The 24,175-nt window shown below is 39.4% G+C and overlaps 1 protein-coding gene across 9 annotated transcripts in view; it reads left to right on the top strand.

Annotated features, from left to right (window-relative positions):
• Positions 1-2,048: 2,048 nt before the first annotated feature.
• LOC128863247 (insulin-like receptor) overlaps positions 2,049-24,175 on the top strand; it is a 154,126-nt gene continuing 131,999 nt past the window's right edge. Inside the window, exons 1-2 of one of the 9 annotated variants that reach the window (XM_054102393.1) lie at positions 2,049-2,303; positions 5,323-5,641. The gene's annotated coding sequence lies outside the window, so the exon portion shown is untranslated. The other 8 variants (XM_054102328.1, XM_054102354.1, XM_054102376.1 and 5 more) reach the window with 8 other exon arrangements.

Genomic DNA, 24,175 nt, shown 5'->3' with positions numbered 1-24,175 from the left:
ACCGCTATTTTTTTTTCTCTAGCGCCTTTTCTTATTTTTCCTCTCAGCTCTCAGATCCACCTTAATTGCATTCATTACCGATTATCTGCGAGTAATTTTAAAACGGAGCACATCTGTTGTTCTTCTTCTTGCTGCCGCCGCATTTTTCGAATTTGATTTTGTTTCTATTTTCGTTGTGCTTAATTGAGATGTGTTGTAATTGTTGTTTGTTTTAAAAAAAGTTCTCTTGTTTATATTTGTAGTAAAATATTTGTTTGATCTCACATTTTGTTAGGCGCCCGTCTTACCGCCTCCGTCTTCGAACACTTTGATCACTTCGCTGAGATCGCAGCCGAAGAGCGTATTTTTGTATTGATAACAAATTCTCCGATTTCTGTATTTGTGCATATGTATGTATGTATGTGCATATAGGCACGCAATCATGGGCACATATTTCAAAGCAAATGTAACGATGATTAGGAGGTTATGAGGAGCACATAAAAACTGCATACATATTTTTTTGTATAGCTTTCTAAACCATATTTGTATGAAATCAAAAGCCATGCAATTTGAAACGGTGTTGGACACCTTGTAGCTTGTCGATGTGGGACCACACCCGCTTGCCTAAAGATTATCTAGTAGCGTTTCCTTTTTTCAAAAAATTTGGTTAGGTTAGGTTGTAATGGAGAGGGTTGACTATAGCTTGAGGAAAAGAGGAGGCGGTTGAGTATCTCATTATACGACAACTTTACGAAAATATTACTACATATGACATCCTCGGTGCTGGCACCATTACCAGGTCATAGTTATCGCATACGTTTATCAGACTCCAGAAAATAAAAAAACATAAAAACACGCTGGAACACAGATTATGGAACAATGTGCCGGACAATGTCTGTGATTTTATATCACCGGAAAAATAACAATTCAAACTAAAATGGCATCAAAAGGAAAACGTTATTGACACAACAACCAACTCATAGTTCCAAGAAGCAGCTGAACTAAACAAAAAAACAACGCATTCTTTCCGAAAAAATCAATTTCACCAGCAGCAGATGGTTTATGAGTAGAAGATTAAGGACGTAGAAAACGTAAATAAGGAAAGAGAGAACTGTATAAGATTTAAAATAAAGGTCAATATACGAATATATGACGAGAAGAGTACGAGACACAGACATTTAAGAGAAATTCAAGTATTCAGAGAGCGCTGCTGAAGGATATGAATAATTGGAAACTTCGAAACAGGACTCAACGAAAAAGACAATGCAAGAATAATAAAAGAGCTGCTTGGCAAACGACTCTTACAATATTCTTGCAATGCTGCTCACTCTCTCCGAACATCAATTGTTGTTCTCCCTCTGTCGCTGAGGTGATCGCTAGCATTCAACACTCAACGCGTTACTATCGACATCGCTGCCGCCGTCGACATTGCGAGCCTTATTATTGTTTGTATTTACACACATATACATATGTACATTGCTTGCTCGAAGAGTATGTATGTGTGCACGCGCGAGCTTTGGGTATTTTTTTGTTTTCCTCTTTTTTTGGCGTAGTACATTCTCGTTGTCGTGTGATTACTTGAAATGTTTTTCATTCATGATTTGTACAACAGCGCAATGATGCCGCGAGGCGCACAATCGCGTGCGCACTCAAAAGCGTCGTGAACGTCAGCGCTTTGGAGTATCGGACTATTGACGCGACGGTTTATCGCACGCTTGATCATTCACTCAGCAGGCCAGTCAGTTGTTGGTTGTTCATTCATATGCTCTTAGACGCACGCTCACTCACTCGCTCACGCATTCTACACTCACTCTCCAACTCATGTACTCCCCTATTGTGTAGCATACGAGTATAGACGTACATACGTACATGCATGTGAATGTCGGAAACGATTGCAGCTACCGCAGAGACGATGACGACGACAGAGGCCGCGGCGTTGAGTTGGTGGTTTCACATGATATTTTCGGTGGTTGCGTGCGCGCTACTTTGCTGCCGTCTGTGACTTCGCAGTTCAGTTTATTACCCTATTTTTTCCTTTTTTTTTGTATTATACGTGTGTTCATGCCCGCACTGATCAGTCGCTCACTGGTGTAGCGTCAGAGTGGTCGCATATTAGTACTTTTGTTCATTATTTCATCACTTCATTCGTTCAGTCGTTGATCGGTGCATGCGATCGTTGGTCGGTTAGTCGCTCGTTTTGTTTACAGCACAACTAGCTCATCATTCGGTTGTTTGTTAATCGTTTTGCTTTTTCGTAAACGGCTTCGTCATTTACTTTGGGTTTTCCGTGCCGCGCTGCCGCATGCGATTTGTGTTCTGTTCGTGTAAGTTGTATTCGCTGTTATTGTATTGTGTTGCCGAAGACAACCTGCACATTTTTTTACGATCCATTCGAAAAATTCTTCGCATATCGCAATTCAAAGTGCGGCGATCGTCTAACGTGTTCACATGTGCGTTTCTTTCGTTGTCGGTTGTGCGTCGGAACGTTCGGTGTGACTCGTATATTGTTTCTGTTTTTTTTTTGTTTGTGAAACGGCAATCAACTAAAAAACAAGTAGAACTTTCGTGTACCAAGTGAAAAAAGAAAAAAGTGCAAATAAAAACAAACAAGCTACAACACATAGTTTGACGTGGTAAACAAACAAGGACAAACAATTAGTGGCAGTTCTGATCGAAGTGAATAATATCAATGCGGAAACTGCGCCAAGCTTGAATACGACAAAAGTTGAGTGTGAGCAGAAGCAGTGTTTATTTTTGTTTTTAAGTTTGCAATTCAACGTCGGGAAGTCTTATTAAGTAAATTTGTTAAACTAATTTTTAAGAGCTTTAAACGCAGCGCACGCTCTCTTTTTGATAAGCAAAATTCGTACAAACTCGTTTAATAACCACAACGCGGTCAATAGCACCGCTGGTGTCTCGCCGGCGGAAGTCGCGGTAGCTCGAAAGTGTGATTTCGTCTAACCAACTCTAGCCATCCATCCGTACGCTGAATGTCCAACACTAACAACACTCAGAATTTTCGAATAGCGTCGCTCAAAGCAAGAGAACACTTTGCGCCGTTCAAGCGGACGATCCGCCGGACATGTGATAATGGGCTGAAAATTAATTTACGCCCTTTTAAATATGCGGCGGTTAGGCATGGAAAGGAAAGTGAATTTTCAACCCATTTTGAAAGCAAAAAGTTTTACTTTTCCTTGTGTGAATAGCAGCAAAGTGCGTTGAGAGAGTTTTTTCAACACTTTGAAAATAAAACTTTCATAGCTTGACTGCAAACAGCAACAAGCAAATCAGTTTGGAAAGTTATTTTGTAGTTTATCTACTTCTGGAAGGTATTGTCAAGCCAATTAGTGCGTGACTACTATTCGGAGTGCTTAGGTTCAAGTCATCAAATCGATAAAAAAAGTTTTTTCTAATAGCGATCCACCCTCAGCAAGCAGTGGCAAACTTCTGAGTGTATTTCTGCCATGAAAAAGTTCCTCAACATCAACACTCACGCCACAAATTGGAGAAGGCGCACAGCGCAACACCCACTACGGGTGCAAGCGCCCATTATGTATGTATGTATGGATGTTGTCAAGCCGTTCCAGTGTTGCCGTTTGGAAGTTTGTATTGTGCGCGTCTTGATGTTGTTCCACAAATGAAGGGACCTACACATTTAATCGGACTCTGAACGGCAAATGGTTTTTATGAGTAGTTTTTTTTCATTACAGAAATACTCGCGAAGGTTTGCCATTGTCTGCCAAGGGGCGACCGCTAGAAGAAAAAACTTTTTCTATCAATTTGAGGCTTCGTGCCCGGCGTTTCGAACTTCCGCACCAACCAAACATTCGGCTCTGGTGGCCGCTGTACATATGGATACAGTGTAACCTCTTTTAATGGACACCTATCAGCCAGGCATGTGCCTTGGATGGAGATTTTTCCTATACCACGTCTTATGTATTAGAAGGTTAGGTTAGGTTGGAATGGTTGCCCAAGGTGTGAGCACACTTGGACGAAGATAAACGGGCTCGTCCTTTGTGATACCATTATGAAGGAGGTGAGGTGAAAGAGAAAACCGATGGGATGATAGGCGAGGACGGGGAGAGGTGGTGGTGGAATGGTTAGGAGGATGGGTTTATGTATTAGGAGACTTTACCCTCCTTTGAGTGGACACATCTCTTAAGACGGGTAAAAGCTGACTGACGGTGGGTAACCGCCAGAGGAAGGTTTTACTGTATTTGTTTTTTTCGATTTATGGTTTGATGGTTGATATATTTTTTCCAAACCCCCAACTCCCCAACCGACTTATCTACAACTGCATCGTTTTCTTATATTTATAAGAAATTATGAATATTCATTTCTCGATGTTGAGAGAGTCTGACCAGACTTTTTCGATGTGAATTTAACATATTTCTATTATAGCTAACGACTTGAGCGTCTAGGTAGCTTCCTAAAATTTAATTTCTATCGATTTATGGATATAACCTTTTAAAAAGAGTCCTCGAAAAGGACGAAAACAGGCGCGATCCGGGTGCCCAACAGAAGTTTTTAAAAAAAATGCCCAATGGAAGGTTAAGGTAGATGAGGAATACATAAAACACCCCATTCTTCTTCTTCTTGATTGGCGCGATAACCGTTTACGCGATTACGGCCGAGTTTCTCGTACTAACCGGCGCCCCGTTATATAGTATATACACCCTTTTTGGGTGTTTGGCCGAGCTCCTCCTCCCATTTGACGTCTTGATGTTGTTCCACAAATGGAGGGATCTATAGTTTCAAGGCGACTCCGAAAGGCAGATATTTTTTATGAGAAGCTTTTTGATGGCGGAAATACACTCGGAGGTGTGCCATTGTCTGCCGAGGGGCGACCGCTATTAGAAAAAAAACGTTTTCCATATTTGGATCTTTCACCGAGATTCGAACCTACTTTCTCTCTGAGTTCCGAATGGTAGTCACGCACTTACTCACTCGGCTACCGGCGTCCCAATACACAGCTTTAGAAACCGTAGCGTGATTGCTTCTACAATTATTTTCCGTATTTCTTCAGCTGTACAGATTTGCTAAATTCACTTTCCTTGCCACAGTCTGACGGCACCTTAATGCATTTGCTGTGTGCTGCAAGCGCGTGTGTGTTTGTAAACGCGTGAAAAATTTTCGCGCCTCAACATTGTTGCATGAACGAATTAATTAATAAACTGGAAATTGTTTTCATTCGTTTGTCACTTTGCATGTGTATGCGAATTTATTTACATAATGTTTGTTTTTGTGTACAGATTCCACTCGTAATTTTTGCAAATCATCCAAATAAGTGCGAAATTGTGTAAACAAAGAAAATTATTTAAATGCAAATTGTGCCACTTAAAGTGAACCTAAGGAATCAGTGAAAATCGGCGCATATTCGTGTGCCATGCAATGAAGCAATAACAAAGCAACAAAACTCTCAGAAGTGTTGTGTATAATTACAAAGAAATAAAAGAAAATAAGCGAAGTACAGTTGAAAAAAATTAAAAAAAACAAATTGGTGATCGCTGATTAAAAGTTAATGAAGTACCAAAAACTATATGCATACATACATATATATGTGACATACGTACACACCATACATACGCGTGTATTCTAAGTGAAAATACTTACAACAATAATTACCAAAAAGGAATTGAGGAGAATCACTGATCACAACCAGGTAATGATAAAGCACCACCTTCTTGTACCGCGTCAACTAAGTTCCGCTGCGTGCTTGAACCGCACGATTTCACACATTCATGCTTTCCCTAAGCAATGCATGTCGGTTCTATGCACACTAGAAGTGCTTGCGTGTATGTGTGGGTGCGCGCTTGGCAGTCGCATTTGCCATATCCGCCACTGGCAGTGAGTGACTCATTTCCGCGGCAATGTTAACATATTTGTGCTCTTTTGTCGTCATCTGTTTTGTCTGTAAAAATATATGTGTTGATAATCCACTGCAATATGAGTTCCTAGGCCACTGATTCACCCACCGTCAGTGTGTTTACAAGTTTCGGATTTTCTGGAATAAGTTGTGATGTGAGTGAGTCTGCTCGTTCGGTCATTGAGAGTGATCATAAAATTGTAAAAGGTTTAGCAACGCTTCTTTGGAAATATTTGTTCAGCCTTTGTTGGTGAAGCTCACTAATTTGGCAGTTAACGTTCAAGCAAAATCAAAATCTGCGATGGTATCTAAATAATAATTTAAAATATCTAATACAAGATGATTTTTCTTCAATCTGCACGGGCCTCTTAAGAGCTTTAGCCAATGGCATTCAATGGTTAAGCATGGTTTTCACCCAGAATTGTTCAGTTTGGGGGAGGGGGGGTTAGAAAGTCCAAACAATACCATGGAGAAACCGATTCATGCACAGTGAATGACAAGACATAACAAGACGAGCTGCTAGTGCTCCTATCGAATCTGCGCTTCGTAAATTTAATGAGATCTTCAATTTTTACCTCCTAGATATCTCAGTTTCAAAGAATGATTTCCAATTCTAGGTGCAAATTTTTCCTCATAGTTGCCTATGTTGCAGTTGCATGTTGAACAGATTTTTCAATTTCTCGAAACCTCGAACATTAAACACCAAAAAGTGTTTTCTTATTGCGATCGTTTCTCGGCAGGCAATAGCAAACCGCCGAGTGTATTTCAGCCACACAAAAGGTCCTCATACAAAACCGTCCGGCTTATTTAGAAGCCGCTAATATCTTTGCGGATTTCTTCAGCTCACGCATTGCGCCAGGCATGAACCTGAGTGTTAATGTTGTTTCTAGCCTCGATTCTCCTATAAATTGTGGAGAGTTCTGCTTAATCGCCGATGACGTCATTTAAAGTATTTCAGAGCTCAAATCATCATCTCAAACAGCTAAAATTCTTGCTCAAGTATGCGATTGCTTACCTTATTTCACTAATATTCAATAAGTCTCTTGATATAGGTAAGTTCATTAAGGCCTGGATAGTAACCTCTATCATACATACTATATATATATTATAATTGGCGCGTACACGCGTTTTGGGTGTTTGGCCCAACTCCTTCTATTTGTGGCGTGCGTCTTGATTTTGTTCCACAAATGGAGGGACCTACAGTTTCAAGCCGACTCCGAACGGCAGATATTTTTATGAGGAGCTTTTTCATAGCAGAAATATACTCGAAGGTTTGCCATTGCTTGCCGAGGAGCGACCGCTATTAGGAAAAACTTGTTCTTCATTTTGATGTTTCACCGCGACCTCGGCGGCACACCTCCATCCGATGGTCAAAATTTTCGATGACGCTGAGGCATAATTGAGGTTCTATGCCGTTAATGTGCCGAATTATCTCATCCTTTAGCTCTTGAATTGTTGCTGGCTTATCGACGTACACCTTTTCTTTCAAATAACTCCAAAGAAAGAAGTCCAACGGTGTCAAATCACATGATCTTGGCGGCAAATTGACATCGCCGCTATGTGAGATTATTCGGCCATCAAATTTTTCGGGAAAAATAGCCATTGTTTCGTTAGCTGTGTCAAGTGGAACCGTCCTGTTGAAACCACATATCGTCCACATCCATATCTTCCAATTCGGGCCATAAAAAGTTCGTTATCATCTCACGATAGCGAACACTATTCACAGTAACTAACTGCCTGACCGGCCTCATTTTGGAAAAAATACGGCCCAATGATGCCGCCGGCCCATAAACCGCACCAAACAGTCACTCTTGAGGTGAAAATGTGCCTCATCACTGAAGATGATTTTCTTCGAAAATTGGTCATTCACTGTTGCCATTTCCTGCCACCATTCTGACCATTGACGACGCTTGAAATGGTAAAGAGGCTTTGGTTCTTGAGTCAATTGCACCTTGTAAGCGTGTAAATGCAAGTCTTTATAAATAATGTTCATCAACGATGAGCGTGAGAGGTGCAATTGTTTGGCACGACGACGAGTTGAGGTGGCGGCTCTTCAACCACACTATCGCGAACAGCAGCAATATTTTCTGGTGTACGAGCATGCACTGGTATTTTCACATCTCCTACAAACCCGGTTTGCTCAAACTTTTGCACAATTTTTCCGATTGTACGCACATTTGGACGATTAAATTGACCGAAAAAATCACGAAGTGCCCGATATGCATTTTGATTTGAACGCCCGTTTTCCTAATAAGCCTGAATAACTTTAACGCGTTGCTCGATTGTGTATCTTTCAAATCAAATTCAAATTGAGTTAGTCTGGAATTTAAAAGTGTTAAATGAAATGCAGAAAAAAACTTGACGTTGAGGTACGGTTCACATTCAACATCGGCCCTTGAAATTTAACCACCCCTTATAATAATTAAGAATCCGTTTGGTTTTTATTTTTCAGATCACCAGGAAGGTTGAAATCATGTACCCCAAGACACCCTCTGTTTTTGTTTTTTTTTTTTTGACCACCTACTTTAACTGCACATAATTTTGACAATTTAAATTTTTTTTGCTGGTTTTTAAAGTAATAATTAATAATCAATAAACAAATGACAAAAAAATGTATAGTAAACATTGTTTTTATTTCCTTTGTACAGCGCTTCAAAAACCGAGCGAAACTAATGCCACTGCACTGGAATACCCACTTAAGGACGCCTATATATAGGTTGGAACTTTTATTTCAAAATCATGAGCTCAACTCCATTCTACTCAATATAAATGAATACCTGAAGTATAAATCGCTTTCAATGTTATCAACACAAATATGATTGCCGCAACCTGGATAAAGCATTCTTGCCTTCATTCATATTTTAAAACTTACTTTCGCTATCTGGATCCATTCAACAACAACCTACAAAGCGAATGATCTACCAGTTCAGATCGAATCGCGGCGCTCACTTTATATAACTACACACACATACATGCGTACATGTGTACATAGCGTCCGACTATGGTACTCGAAAAGAATATTTGTCAAATCAATTGAGATGCCATAATTTTGATTTCGATTACAACCAGAAGAGCAACAACAACAATTACACACATAGCGTGTGTGGGCGAGTTGATAATATAAATTGCTAGACGGTTACTCAGTACCAGTACTAAATACATTCAGACGTGCATGCAATGTGTGTGTGTATGCCTACTAACATATGTACATCTAATTAAATGCCTTTGTGTATGTACAATACATATGTGTGTATGTGCTGTGCGAGTATGTTGTTTTAATATTTTTACTTGGTTATTATCCACTGTATGGGTACTATGTATTTGCTTTTCTTATTGCTATTTGTCTTGTTGCTGTTATTGTTATTGTTGTTGGTATTGTAGTTGTTGTCGCACCTCAAGCGCATTATGTATGATTTGTACTTGTAATCTCGGGTTGTATAATTACTTGTAGTGCTCTAATTACAAATTGCGTAGTAGTCTACTCATAGTAAACGTTTATAAAATATTATTACTATACCTTTTTGTTGCTGTTGTTGCTGTTTTTATTCCTATTGTCGGTGATGGTGTTTGGATGTGGGTTGTTGTTTTTCTTGTTTTCCCTGTAACGCTTTGTTATTGCCGTATGTCAATGTGTGGGGAGAGCTTCCTCATTAGACTAAGCCCTCGCCCAGCTCGCTCCACTCTCTTACCATCATCGCTTCCTGTTAAGCTTATTAATTGCTCTTTGATTTTTGTGCTTACATCCCTAACGACAACAACAACAACAGTAATATGATAACAACACCAGGCACAGCGAAAGCAACAACAGCGATAGATTGTTTGTGTTCTACTCATGTTTCGCATTCGACGTTCCTTGAATTGTTGTGAATTTGTGTTCCGATTGTAACACATGTACGAATACTACGAACACACACACGCATGCACATGTACACATGTGTACATGCGAACAAGTATGAATAGTGTTTTGTTATTATTGCACTCCCAGCGAGCGAGCGCCTACTTTAAACTTTTATGCATACATTTAACAATCGCCTTAAGTGATAGTTGGGTTGTGTTGTGTGCGTGTGCATGTGCGTGTGTGTAATATGTTTCTGTTGAATTTCCATTGTAAGTAATCTTACATTCGTACAGACCCATACGCATACATACATATGTACATATCTACCATCACATGACGCTGTTTTCGTCTATTAGCTCACTGAGAGTTTTTTAAATGCGCAAAACGCAGTCAATCAAAATACCACTGCGAAGCAGCGTTGACAACCATAACATACATATTGTACATATGTATGTATATACATACATAGATATCATCACCTTCAATTAATAAAATATTTCCAAATTATATTAGGCTGTCGCACATATCCTTCAATGGTGCTTAGAACTTGTTTTTCCTCCGTCATGTGATGCGTGTCATAAGGTGGTTCCAAATATGATGGTCTCTGCACGATGTAAAAAATACAGAAGTGGTTTTTGGGTATAAAAAAGCACTATATCTATTGCAAAGAACAAATGGTTGGCAACACTGCACAACTCAGCTAATGCGACGTCACGCACTCTCTGATGGACGCAACCATGTTTCTTTAGTCTTTCCGTAAAAGGATAAATAAAAATTATAAACTTAAATTACTTCCAACAACAATAACAAAAATAAAATACATACGAAAATTAATTCAGAAAAAGTTAACGTACACTGCTCATAAAAGTTAAGTCATTGACAGTGAAACTGAAAATAACTCATTTAATAGCTTGTGGGTTAGCCTTTGCGCTTGATAACTTCTGCTAGACGCTTTGGCATAGATTTTACTACCTTTGACGTTTCTTCCGAAGTTATTTTGCTCCATTCTTCAGTAATTACGTCCTTTAACCTCGATTTTGATGTTATCTCTTGTTGGCGAATCTTACGTTCTAACAAGTCCCACAAATGCTCAATTGGATTGAAATCTGGTGATTGTGGTGGTGTACGCAGCTGTTTTGGGACAATATACAGTAGCCAGAGCTTCACCATTTCAGCAGTGTGCTTGGGATCGTTGTCTTGTTGAAACATAAAAGTATTCCCTAAACCTAATTTGGTAGGGCTCTGCTTTAAATTTGATTTAAGTATGTCCAAATATATGTATTTATCAATAGTAGATTCAATAAACTCTATCTTGCCCACACCGTTACTAGCCGTACAACCCCACACCATTACGCCTCCCCCCCATGTTTTACTGTGGCCGCAAGATTTTGCTTGTCGAGGACAGTCCCTTGCTTTCACCATACCAGCTTGCGTCCCTTGATTCCAAATATACACTACGGCTTATTTAAATGTTCCTGGGCAAAAGCGATGCGTTTCTGTCTGTTTGCCAATGATACAAACGGTTTTTTGCGTGCGACTCGACTACGATAACCTTTTTTCTTTAAAATCTTGCACACAGTATCACTACAAATGGTCTTATGAAATATTTCCTGCACGTTTTTTGCGATTTTGGAAGCCGATATTTTTGGATCCTTTTGCAATTCATTTATAATATGTCGTTTTTCCCGCTCGGTTAGCTTTTCTGGGCGTCCTGATTTCGGCTTTGATGCAGTGGAACCTCTACATTTATAACTTGAATGATAACTCCTTGCACTGTAGAATGCGTTCTGCCCACTATTTCAGCAATTTCGCGCAAAGACTTCCCTTCATTCCATAATTTGTCTCTTTCGGCAGAGCTTGTTGACTTTCGTGTTGGAGCCATTTTACCAAATTTACGAAAATTTATTTTTTAGCACAGTTATAGTTGTAGTAACCTATACACGTACATATTTATTTTATAAATTTTTGAAGAGCGATCGCGAAATTTAACAGGAGAAGTCCCTTACGTAACGATGTACGCTAACTTTTTCTGCAATAGCGATCGCATATTTTCGAAATAACTATCGATAAATCAAGCGTTGCCAAAGTAAGCATCTAAAAAACACATTTGGCGGATATTTAAGGCTTTGGCTAGTATAACTGTACCAAATCATTTTTGATTTCTTTTGGAAATTTCTGTACAAGAAAGCAATATAAAATGTAAATGCGGCGGTACGTTAACTTTTTATGACTAGTGTATAAATTTACTATACAATTCATCCTTTCTACAAGTCATGTACTTTCCCACGCTACAAAAAATGTTGAAATCGGGAAAATTAGTTTCTGACTAATGCTCTTTCGAAGAAAGTGGAGAGTTTTTTCTCCCACTTAATGCCAAATAGTATTTGTAGATAATTTATCATTCAATCTCGATGTACAGAATACAAATATGGCGCCCATATCGTACCGGCTACTCGCATTCCACTCTCAATCAATTTGACAGAACCGCTGTGTGTGTGTGAAATCGCACTTGTTGCCAATGATACAAATTTTCGTGTGTTGTTTGTGTAGTTTCTTATTCTTGCATTTTCACACCTCTCTCGTGCAACTGCACCGATGTGATGTTACGCACTCTCTGGCGCAATTTTGTTTCTATCATTCTTGAGTCGATTCGTGAATGCCTAGCAAGAGAAAGCGAGAGAGAGAGATCGATATAACAACAATATTATCGAGAGAACGTCCAGTTTTTGATCCACCAGTCCTTTTTCTATGCTCCACAGAACCCATTTCTCGAAAATTTTTCACCAACCTTTGAATTGTCGACTCATTCGAATGATTATTTGCAGCAAAGAAATCACGAATTTCGATTAATATGTTTTTGTTAAAAATCGATCATTTTGATCACAAGTTTGGGTAATTTTAAATCGTTATTCTATGGCGTAAAATTGTACATTTGACTACTTGACTAATGTCAAAGTTGGCGTAAAAGTTGACTAAGAAGGTACCATCAAAAAATTATTCACTGCCTACAACGAGGCGTTACATTTGAAAGAGCCTTTATTTGGGTACGTAATCTCATTGTTCACTACTTTTCACCACACTCCCAATCACCTGAAAAAAAAATCCACTATTCACCAATTCTACGCTGCCTATTACCGATTCGTTTCTCCAATTACTAACTTTAGCACAATTAATCAAAATTTCCAAGAAAATTTTCGTTAGAGTTACCCGCGGGGCAAACAAAATTTATTTTCATGTAATAAAGGCGAACAAATTCCAGCTTTCGAAAGTGCCATGGCGCTCAAAGCCGCCACACGCATGCTACAGAAAAATATTTGCGTATTTCCTTGTAAAACCAACCGAAATTATTTGGGTCACGAATATTTTTCTGAAATACAAAAACACAACAAAAAATTCGAAAAAAACAGAAAACACGAAAAATTCCAAAAAAAAAACAACGAAAAATTAAAAAACAACAACTCAAAGTTACCTTTATTATTCACACTTCATTTCGATATTCGATAACAACAACACCCAATAGGTTGGGCGCACACACCACCATAACAATAACAATCACAAAATAAATCCAGCGCCAACGAATTGTAGCAGCAACCAACCTTAAGTAAATAAAGCACTTTTTGTACGAGATATGCCGGCGGTCCTATGAACCACATCAAATAATACCAACAAACATTTCCCGCCGAAAATTAAAAAAATTTAATAACAAAATAATTTACTTGCACTAATCAACTGTGAATGCAACAAACAACGCTGCAACTGACTGACATTGCCAGTGGTGCTGCTGTGCCGCATCTGTTGGTGGCCAGGTGTGCCAAACGCATTGGCCCACAAATTTAGGAATAGTTTTTAGCTGCAGCTTATTTTCATTGCTCTATAAGCAAACGAAGAAACTAATTTCTTCATGCCTTACTTGATTTTCTCTTCGCTTGTGCGCTTGTGTGTGCCTGGGCCTATCTGGTTGCTTTGTGTTATTTAGCCTTTCCACGCTTCCACATGATTATTGCTGCATTTTACTATTATTGCATTATTTCGTTTTTTATGAGCTGTATTGTCTAAGACTTAAACTTAATTAAATTTCCGTAGAAACTTAGAGATCGTTACACAGCACGTTATCAAGATTGCAACAGCCTGAATCGGGAGTTTGTCTTATAGCATTGCCCTTTGCTGTACATTGGTACCAAAAATCTATTTTATGTGGCATATTTGGAAGAGTTTTACTAAAATTAGTAAAGAAAAATGTTATGGCGGCATGAATGATTCGCTTACGGCTCTCAATTTACGCAAAATACATAATTTAAGAATTTAAAAATTCTACAGCTTTCTATGTTTTTTAAGTTAAATGGAGTTTAGGCTAACCAAAACCACATCAGGCTGTTGTGGTAGGTTAACCCAAGTTATGCAAAATTATAAGCGTCTTCGATTCGCCACTTCTCTGCTCGCTATCCTTGTGGCATCCACTCGCTTGAAGAAACATTTGCATGAGAAAGCAACAACAAAGTTATCGAGCAAGATTCGCCACTAGCGAGTAGTTTACACTTTATAAAACTGGTATAACTCACTAGATCCAAAGCTACGAACTCCCTTTTCTGATATTAGACTGTGTTCAGACACGGCAACTTTTGGTAAAGAGGTCGACGTGGAAGGGAGAGGGGCACCGTTTTGCTCGGGCTAGAGTAACGCGCATTGTCTTCTCACTCCTCTCCCTCTTGTTGACTGTAGACTAAAAACAAAACCAAATGCAAACAATTCGATTAGCCATGTCTAAATGGAGCTTTACTAATACTCAATAATTGCTTCCAAGTTAATGTAATTTTTAGCCGTTGTAGCAGCATAAACATTCCCTGCTGAAGTTGCTGAAGTTACAGTCCTTGGCCGTATGTTAATCTGGGACGTTCCGGTTAAGTAGAACAGACTATCGTGGAACGATTTTTGACTGCTCTTTTCCAATGCTGCCAACGTATGTTCTTTTATGTCAGTTGCTTCATCAACTCGCTAGTGATGACGGTAAAAAAATTTAAAGGTGAGCTCTTTAGTAGACCGTTATTCGCGTTCTTAACGAATTCAACAGAATCAGCGGATGAGCTGATGCCACTCGAAGTGTGTTTATACAAAAATTGAGATTGTCTAAGAGATATACAAAAAAAATCAATCAATAACACTTCGTTGTTATCTGAACAACGACGGATTGGACGAGTATGTGATCGTGCAGAATTCGGCTGTCGAATCCCCAAGTAACGTCGCAGCCAAAGTTCCCCGCACAATATTCTTTGTTTTTCGCTTGGTATGCTCCTTAGGAGAGCTTATGCTATGTAAGGCTTGGCCAATGGCGCTCTAAGGGGGCGTGCATGCATGCACATACAAGTGCATTCCTATTGAAGCTGGATTTACGCACATGCTGTGCTGTTTTGTTTTTACTATGGTTGTTGTTGTGCAACTCTCTTGAATGAAATACGAAATGCGGTATTGTTTTTTTTTGTTTTGTTTTTTAGTTTTTACAGTTGTTGCTGTTTCTATATTTTCAATTATTTTATTTTTCCACATGGCCATGCCTCACTTCACACTTCCTGGTATTAATGAACTTAACAGACACAAGACAACAAAAACTAAATGCACGCGCCTAAATGAATGCATAACTGAGCCCATGAATGAATTTTTTGCTGCTCTAATTTTACAACGTCTCGTCGCTCTTTTTCACACATTAGCCATTGCAGGCACTCACACACAGACAGGAACACTCTGAGTTGTAAATATTTTGACTCCTATGTATGTGTATGTGCATGTGTGTATACTTTTGCATACTATAATTTTTTTTATTTGATGTCTCTTTCCTCTGTCGGTGTTTGCTTTTCCCACAATTACGTTGATGTGTTGCGCTGCGTCACACAGGTCACAATGCGTCCACTTTCTAAGTTATTATTCGAACAACAGTTAGTAATTGGCTGAAGGGAAACTTATATGCACACCGGTTTCCAATATTATTCCGCATTCAAGACTTTAAGAACTGACGCCAATTCTTCTGCAGATTCTCCCTTTATCGCCGCAATCATGTCGAAGCGCTGTCCGTGAATTGATAACTTAGGTCATAGGAAGAGATAAAAAAGACACGAAATCATGCCAAATCAATGAAAAACTTGCGGAATGGTGTTAATTTTTATATTTGGTCAAATAATCGCTTGCAACATAAGCTACCTGGAACGGTGTATTATCGTGATGGAGACACCATGAGTAGTTTTTTAAAAATGCTTTCAGTTTGATCTAGCGGCAGGAGTTCCAAGTGAACCACACCACGGCTGTTGAAGAAAACGAAAAAAGAAAACTTTTATTTTGGTTCGATTTTGTCGTAGTTTGTTTTAGTCTTCCACCTGTTTGCGAAGTGAGTTTCCGTGGCTTATTGGTTCGTTTCGATGCCAGATTCCGTGGACCATCGATAACATTTGCCCCAAAGACAGAATATCTTTAGCAGCAGCAATACGATGTTGTTACGCTCCCATCGCAGGGTATGCTTCAACTGATCTCATACCCTTGACATTGCAACGCCTTCTATCGATCCGTGCGTGTAACCAATATCAGCTGTTATGCCCTGATGTTCACACTGCGATTGCTGAATACAATTTTTTCAACTTTGCCGATTTGTCCACCAATCACAGAATTGTTTGATTAGCAAATTATCAATCGCTATTACTATTCTGTTGCAAACACGAAGTTACAAATAGGCTCTATTTAGGCCTAACTAAGGTCGGCAAAAAGAAATTCGCGGATTACATCAAACAATGTCTTCTTTCCCTGGGATCACTAAGCATTCGTCTAATAGACTACGCACGCCTGCAGTTTTGCGAATTCGGCATATTCCCAACACACACCATCACACTAACAGAACTTTCATAAATAAAGGGTTTTCCAATAACAGGTGTTACAGGTGAATGGATTGCGCTATCGAGAGATGATTAACTATTTTTTATGGCCGGAATTGCATGGTGTTGATCTGGACAACGTTTATTTTCAACAAGACGGCACTACGTGACACACAAGCAACGAAACCATTGATCCTTTACGGGAAAAGTTTCCGGACCGTGTTATCTCTCGAAGAGGTGATCACAATTGGCCACAGAGATCTTGTGATTTAACATCTTGTGACTTTTTTCTTGGGGAAATTTCTTTGAAATTAAAAAAGGAAATATAAAAATATACTTGTTTTTAATATTCAGCCTGTGACGCGAATGACTAGTGACAGAGTAACACCGATTTAAGTTTAGTTATGTGGGGTTAAAAAATTGTTTAGAGGTGAGAAAACGACTGGAATGAATAAATTTGGAAGAAAAAAATTACAAAATGTTAACTGTTTTTTTTTTTCACCATTCAAACTCATATTTTCCGTACTCGTGTCAACTCGTGCCTTTGATTTATAACAGAGGTGATCATTACCGTTATGAATACTAACAAACTAAAAATACTAAAAATACTTGGAAAATCGTACTAGTTCTGAACCAGTAGGTGAATGCACTAGGTGAGATTTTCACTGCAACATCACTGTGTAAGGAATGCAACAGCAACAATGGAAATAACAATAATGATTAAAAAGCAACTTCATCGCCCTTCAGGCCTGTGTGTGTGTGTATGTGTAAATTTAGCAATATTTTTACGTTTTTTTTTTTTGTTTTTATTTTTTGTTTTTTTTCACAAAATGTCGAAATTCCAAGAATTTCGCAGCAACAAAAACTAAATTACCATTTTTTGTGCGTTATATTTGTGTCTACCGTCTGTACACCAGCTTTCGCTCTTTTTCTCTCTCTCTCGCCATGCCGATGCTGGTGCTGTCGCCTGTTCGCTGGCTGCTTGCTTGCTGGCTGATTCGCTCAGTCGTTCGTTTACATTTTATGTGTATGCGCCATCCTATGCTTTCATATGGCTTCTGGTGACGCTCCAGCATGCTTGTCCAGCAGGCTTATATGTGTGCGTGTCGGGTGACACTCGTACTTGCTTCGTGTCACACATACTTGTTGTCGGCTTTTGAATGATGAAAATCAAAAATTTTAGATAATGGCGTCAAGCACCCGACACGCACACATATAAGCCTGCTGGACAAGCATGCTGGAGCGTCACCAGAGGCCAATAGACTATTCTATTCTTTTCAATTCTGGCTGATTATTTTTGCTGCGCAATAATAGGCGAAAGCAACGACAACTACCACATAGCAGAATAATAATAATAAAATAAAACAAAACTACTACTAATACGAGTACAGTGCAACAACAAAAGTAACAGCAGCAACTACCATGCGTATAACATTAGCGACACAGCACACAGCACACAGAGCAGCAGCAGCAGCAACAGCAACAACAACAGCAACAATAGGCACAATCACAACCGAAACAAATTTTGCGCATTTAATTTTCTATGCTGCTATCCAGAAACATACAGACAGGCGTATGTATGTGTGAACTTTTAACAAAACAGCATAAAACGAGTTAGACGCTACTACCCTGGTTTTAAATGCAATAATTAATTAATGCAATAATCATTCACGGTTTTAGTTGCAAAAAAAATTCACATCTGTATAGATACATATATGAAATTTTTCTATGAAAAATCACGATTCAGTGGTGTATGCAAAAAATCGCTCTAAAGCCATATAAGTTGTTTTGTCAAAAGTCCACTTACACATACACACATATTTACATAAGTACACGTGTGAATGGAGAGGCAGTGCGTATACGTAATACAGGCGTTAGTTAGCCAGCGCCAATCCAAGAAATTTTCAGCTCGCGTAACCGCTGGTAGCTTATAGCGCACAACTGAATGACGCCGCCAGCGACAAAAGCACACAAATAAAGTGCCATAACTAGTCGAACTTATGTATGTATGTATGTATGTTTGCATATGTATGTATGTGTGTGCGTGTGCGTATGTTATTATTGTCGAACAATAACAGAATCATTGGATGGCAGTCAAAAACAATTGGCATGTTTTGGTATGCACGCGTGGATTGGTAAATATTTGCATGTGTGTGCGTGTTTGTTTTTTAACGCAGAGCAGCTGATTGATGTAGGCCTACAGCAACTGGAGTGCCTTTGGCGTATACGATTCCAGAAGATACAAAATTCGACAAATTACCTCTTGCTCAGAATTCTTGTTGGACAAAATTGTCCGTTCAAGCCGATCGATTCGATCGATCACAACATCAATGCCTCATACTCGTACATAGATACATATGTACATGTCGAAATCAAAAATCTTCCTTTTTCGTTTGCAATTCTTCCTCTCCGTTTTCGTGCTAATTTCGTTCATCTTTTTTATACGCAAAATGTCTTTTGGCCTAACATTTTACATTTTCGCAAAAATACTCTCAGTAAAAATTGATGTACATATGTATGTGCGTATGTGAATTGTTTCTGTTTACTTTGCCTCAGCCTCGTATTCACTGGCAATCTTCCTCTTAACATTCGGCCTGCCACCTAAATGCACATACACCCGGCGACAAAGCGATGGTACATCAAAATGTGGCCCAGTTTTGAGTCTTTTTGCTTTTCTGGTGTTTTTTTTTTATTTTTAATATTTTTTGTCATAAATTTTTTTTTAATTTTTTTTTTTATTTAAAATTTTGATACAAGTCTGCATTTGTTATATGACGCAACAACGTCAGTGAAAAAATAAAAAAAAAATAAACGGGTTTTTCAACTATTTAAAATGTACACTTTAAATAAAAAAAAAAAAAAAATAATTTACGCTTACACCCTTTTTGATGTGCATTTTAATGTTGTTCCACAAATAGAGGGACCTACAGCCGAGTCCGGGCGGCACATGTTTTCATGGTAAAAATACGCTCAGAGGGTTGCGATTGCCTGCCGAAGGGCGAAAAAACTTACACTTCGAATAAACTAAACTAAAAGTGCATACTAAACATTTTTCTAGAAATTATAATTAAAAACCGTGTAATGAGAATGAAAAGTTTGTAGAATCTTTTCAATTTTTTTAATTTTTCTATTAAGTTTTCAGCTTTGATTGAGATTTAGTTTTTGTTAGGCAATGAGTTGTACTTTTATCAAAAAGACAAAAAAATAATTAAAATACATTAAAAAACAAAACTAAGCCAAATAGTCACAATGTTGATGTGCTATCGTTTGTTACGCGCTGAATGGGCATATGTGAGTATCGCTAAGCTACAATAAACAACTGAAATTTCAACGAATTAAACGCAGAAATGCGTAGTACCCATTGGGTGAGGAGGAGAAGGTAGGAGCGGTGGGTCGTTGGGTCGATGGGGCAGTGTGAAGCTTTCCAGCTCCAGAATTTATGCTATACATACGCCCGCCCGCTGACAGGTGAATTGGAGGTTTGCTTGGTGGCTATCTGCACTGGAGGTACACGCTCTCATTTCCGCTCACTCTCTTTCTCTCGCTCTCTTTCACACATACGCTCCTCTCCATGTGCTGCGTCTACTTTTATTTTATTTTATTTATATTTTTATTACGCCTTGTGTCGGCTACAGTTCCAGCTCTTCAGCGTTCCATACATTTGCACACACACATGCATGCATATGCTAACATTTATGTCGCCGACATCTGTTCTGCTTCGCACCGCTGCCACTCATTTCGTTTCATTCGTTTTGACTTTTCTGCGCGGCGCTGCCTAACTAGCGGCGATTCTAGACTTAGCAGTTCTCTTTCATTCTGTCGTTCAGCAGCTCTTCTCCAAAATCTTGCTGCTGCTGGCGCTGGCGCTGGCGGGGAGATAACGACGACGAGGTTCCTTTGGGGGTTCAACGTTAGCAGCTCTGCCTTAGGTGATTGCAGGTTTTAGGGGTTTTGCATAGGGTAGTTGTCGCGCTCGCCACTCTTTTGTTTAATTTTCTCCTACTCGGTGCCCTCCTCAAGCATATCTGTTTCTTGATTTTGTTATTTTTTTTTTTTTTTTTTTGTTTTTGATGGTGTTTGTATGAGGTGGCAGTATATGAGTGGAAAGGAAGTGACGCCACTCTGGCGCTATAGCCGTCAGTGAATTTGCTTGAAATAAAGAATTGTTGTCATAGCGTGAAGTAGTCTTAAAAACTTTATTGAAATTTAAATTGTTTTTTTTTTACTTTCTTATTTGCTGAAAACTGATAATTAGTGCCCGAAAAACTGCTAACTCTATTAAAAACTGTTATTTCATGAAACTAATATAGTTTTTTGTGGGTTAACGTGGGTTCGTGCTCTTTCGTTCACTTTAATTTTTTGGCAAAAATGTAGAAATCATCTATCGAAAGAAGGGAACTGTCTTTTCGGTAATAATTGACAAAACACTTCGATATTATTAACAAATAAATAAACGAGAAGAATCCAGTGAGCAGAACTCGCCACCTGTGCCTCATTGGTTCAAGTGTTTTGACTTTAATGTAAATACGTCACTGAGCTAGCAAAGCACAACACTTCCTGCAGCCCAACGCTTGTGGCACGTGTCGGAAAAATAAGTAATATAGTTCAATGCTAAAAGGTTGTGTGTGTGTGAAACTAATGCAATAAAAATTGCAACCTTAATTCGTTGAAACAGTCTTAAATATTTGTTTGTGTACTTACAGTTATACTCTAATTCAATGCGCGCTATAAATAGCGATCACAATCGGGCTATTGCGTTTTATTGAGAAATTCCCTATGCATAGTAAGAGAATAATAGGAAAGGACCCTAAATAAGTATACGTATATACGTATGTATGCGTGTATGTATGTATGTATGTATGTATTTATGTAAGTAGTTCTATTTTTGGCTCAATGAAGGAAACCCTCAGACGTCAAAAACGCATAAGCACACGCACATCCAACAAGTTTTCACGCTGCGCTTAAATACTACACTAAACACTCAGCAGAGCGTATTTTCAAATATGTCTAACGTACATTTGTAAGCCTTAGAACATACGTATATGTAAGTAAATGTATATATGTATGTCTGCCGCAAACTCCCACTTCTCGGCGCATTGTATGCACGCGTAGAGTTTTGCTCTTTTTATCGCGCGCAGCCAATGCACTTCAAGGAGTCCACTTAGCTTACAAGCGAGTACGTTTTACTACAAAATACTCACCACTCACTCACTACGTATAGTAGAGCCCCTATAAACTATTTACGCCTCTATCAGAGTGGTTTTCCATACTACTTACCATTCATGCACCATTCCATAAACCCTCAAATCGCCAACTAGAATTACATGAAAGTTAACTCTTACACTTTCTCTGGGGTTTTAGTGCCTATTACTGCTCTTACAGCCGTGACCACGGTTTCTCTTAGGCGCTCATGGTGCTCGCTTCAGTCCTCCAGTCAGTAGGTGGTAGGTGGCCCATACGCTCCGAAAGCATAACATTTCCTCAACGTTCCAATTCTCTGTATACAAATTTTACTTCGTGTAAAGGGGCAAGTGGGTGGTAAATAGCGTACGCTACCCACCATTTCTCGAATACTTTCACACAATCGGGTTGAGTAGGGAAAGGTGGTTTGTTGTTATTTTTTGGTTGTTTTTTTTTTCTTTTTGGTACTTTTTGCTTTGCGCGTCCTTTCTCACCACATTCGGGACGATACGGCTCTTCTTTCTCTCCCTCTCTTTCTGTTTTGACCTTTCCAACTGTTTTCGGCCTGGCCACCGTCATCCATCGTCGTCTCCCTACTACCTCGCGCCGTGTTGGCCTTCTGTGTTGTAGTATTACGTAGTAGAATTTCTTTCTTTCATTGCAACGCATGCGCAGTCGCTTTTTGCGTAGTTTTCATTTAATGTTGCTATTTTTTGTTGGCTCATGCCGCATGTATATTTTACACGCGCATTTGAAAGTAGGCGAATGTAGTCTTTCGAGACTATTTACCAGCTTTTTTGCTATTGTAAATTGATTTTAATTGATTGCTGTTTGCTAAGAACACAGTTTATTGAATACAAAGCATTGCGAAATCTCATTTCCTCTGGGGTTTTCCCCGTTTGTTTTTTAACGAATATAGTTAGTAGATTGTCTAATAATTTGAAAAAGATCTGTTTATTCTATTCTGGGTAGAATTAGGTTAGTTAGGTTAGGTAACATAAGTTTTAAATTTATTTTATCAGTGACTCATTTCCCAAACTTACTTGCGATTTAGACGGTTTGGACCTAGATCGGCTCACATGCTTCTCCCTCTAGTAAATACTCGTACAACGACAACAGTATCAGTTGGCGCAAGTGCACATCAGTGAAAGGTGTCGAGGCTTGAGCTTCTCAGCTTCTTCTCCAATTAGTCGCGTGTGTCTTTATATTGTCTTGCAAATTATGGTGTTAAGATATCTATGCCGTCTTAGCTAATCGACACTAATGCAAGCGGTCCGCCATCTCATCCTCCTCTCCACATGCTGGGCAGAGTATACTGCCTGAGATGCCCATCTTTTCCATGTCCAACCAGCCTCCTACAGTCCCCTCTGTTTAGTGACGGGAGGAACTGCGACAGTCGGTCGGACATGACAGGTAACATCAGTTTTGTCCATCTGCAGCCTCTCTCAGCTTGTCAAGTTCGCTTGTGGGTTAGAGTAACCTGTTTGCTAACCATGCCTTTGATGGCTGCAGAAGGGAACTGATCCTTAGTATTTCTTATGCTGGCATGGGCTTCAGATCCCACCTTATACGAGTATTGTTCACCATGCGGAACACTATGGCAAATTTCTATCCGTCCCTCTGATGTTGCAAACTCTGGACATAGAAATAGATTCATTTGAGTTTTGCACTTCGATCTCAAAGTCTGTTTGTGGCCTCTTCTTTTTCTCCTTATTAAACTTAAGATAGAGCTAAATAGGGCTGAGCGTATGCGCCTCTCTTACGACTGCAATTGGCCGAGATGTTCTAACCTTTTTCATACTTTAGCGCTGCATTCAAGGAGAAGGTGCTCTAGAGTCTCCCAGGGTTGGTCGCAGAGACGACGACGAATCAGTAGACCATATCCCGATCATGAGAAGATGACTGCGCAATCTGCCCGTGAGCCTTCTCAATCTATGCTTGGCGAGTTTTCTAAACCTTGTTTGGTTGTACCCATCCTCCACCCCCAATAAGGATTTCACCTGGCGTTGCCACATAGCTTGGTGCCAGAGGAAGTACTATCGTTGGCGTAAAGCATCCATACGCCCACAGGAGTGGCACTTGGACGCAGAAATATGTGGTGATGTCGCAGGTTTTTTTTGCGATTGAGTCCGCAGCCTCGTTCCCCGTTATACCCCTGTGCCCTGTGTCTATATCCCATATGGGCCGGATGCGTTTGAACGTATAAACAACTGTTTTAATTTCTGAATATACTCAAGGACCACGAGGACTTAATCTGACAGGGTAACAGAGACTTGCATGCCGCTTGACTATTACTCAGAATGGCGGCGATTCGCTCTAAGCTTATCTCTGCACACAGACAGATGGCATGCACCTCCGCTTGGAAGATGCTTGGAAAACTATCCATCGGCACAGAACGCCTCGGCCGAATATTCACTCTGCGAAGATTATGCTATGTATTTGGTGGGACCAAGTTGGTGT

Source organism: Anastrepha ludens, chromosome 2 (genome assembly GCF_028408465.1).
Source record: "Anastrepha ludens isolate Willacy chromosome 2, idAnaLude1.1, whole genome shotgun sequence".
NCBI classification, from domain to species: Eukaryota; Metazoa; Arthropoda; class Insecta; order Diptera; family Tephritidae; genus Anastrepha; species Anastrepha ludens.
This window is presented reverse-complemented; position numbering and strand designations above follow the sequence as displayed.